The 1458-nt window shown below is 36.8% G+C and overlaps 1 protein-coding gene across 1 annotated transcript in view; it reads right to left on the bottom strand.

The window, feature by feature from the left end:
* The window catches only part of LOC101861423 (putative ammonium transporter 2), a 62569-nt gene that overhangs the window by 27789 nt on the left and 33322 nt on the right, over positions 1-1458 (bottom strand). The gene's annotated exons all lie outside the window — the stretch shown is intronic.

Genomic DNA, 1458 nt, shown 5'->3' on the forward strand with positions numbered 1-1458 from the left:
TGTTGCTGCTGTCTGTCTGTATGTCTGTCTGTCTGTCTGTCTGTCTGTCTGTCTGTCTGTCTGTCTGTCTATCTCTCGCTCCCACTGTCTATGTCTGTCTCTCTTTTTTCCCCCGTAGCCTTCCTCCCTACTTTACCCTCCCACCATTCTCTTATAATTACTCTACAGTTTTTAATGCCTCTGTAAAAATAGTCATTAAAAGTTTGTCAAATCAGACTGCCCTTCACATGTCTTGAATTAATGATGATTCGTATCCAAGCGTGCACCGCTCTTTTGTTGTTACCTTTCTTTTTAACGAGCTTGAGAGAATGGTTTTCTTTTTTTGCTTTCAATAGAAAAAAAGTTGTTTCCTGGTTTACACAAAATTGACCGTAGAACATTAACAACCCTGTGTAAATTCGCCACTCTTTCTTTTAAAAAAAAATGCTGACATTTGGGTTTTCATCATTTAAAATATGTAAGGTTTCTGTTGTTGAGATCCATTCTGGAGTGGCAACAAAATGTGTGGATGGAAACTATGCGTGTCTGAAGTGGAGCAACACGAATTTGATAATTGATATTCCATCCGCGTAACGAGCAGTAATAGACTGCGAAATAACAATTTATACGTCCTGCTTTGTCGTCCACCTTAAAACAAATCATAATCCTAGCTTTCACTGTGTGTTCCTTTGCTCTTGTGGAGGGAAAGCGGTCTCCACAGAAGGATAATCTGAGGTCTGGGAATTGCTTTGCACGGAGTGCAGTTGTGGAGATTGTTAGATGCCCTTAAAATTGGTAGACAATTCAACAAATAGTTTATCCATGATTGCTATATATTCATAATGTTCTCTGAAATCACGGATCAAGATGCTTTTAATACTTTTATGTTATTATTAAGATAAAACTTATTCGTACGTGTTCTAACTTATATTATACATTTTTCTATATCGCAGTTCTGTTTCGTCAGTAAGACATGGATTTTGAGCTCGCTTACACTGTTGTTTTAATTTGTTTTAAAGCCATTTCTTGTCTCTTGAATTATTGCCTTCTCTTCTTGGTCTTTTCTAATGCCCCCATTTCCCAACTTCAGTGGGGAAAAGGTAATTAGGAAAATTTGAGAACTTGAAACAGATACCTAGAAATAGAGATAGTTAGACAGACAGAAAGTTAGACAGATAGATAGATAGATAGCCTCGAGCAGAATATCTTGGACTTAAGATAGCTATTTGGTTAGGTGGATTCTTAGTGAAGAAGATATTAGATCATATCGTTTCTGGCCAAAAAAGCCCTACAACAAACAAAAGCAAACAAAACCGAGCAGGTTGTGGATCAAAAGTAGTCGCATGCATCAACAAGAACGTTCGTAACAACACTGAACAAACAAAAGATAACACTATACAGACATGTTAACTCAAATCAAAATGAACAATTCCAATAATAATAGCAATTACAAGAATAATTCCAGTATCGCACACTCCC

This window comes from Aplysia californica, unplaced genomic scaffold (assembly GCF_000002075.1).
Source record: "Aplysia californica isolate F4 #8 unplaced genomic scaffold, AplCal3.0 scaffold00035, whole genome shotgun sequence".
NCBI lineage: Eukaryota > Metazoa > Mollusca > Gastropoda > Aplysiida > Aplysiidae > Aplysia > Aplysia californica.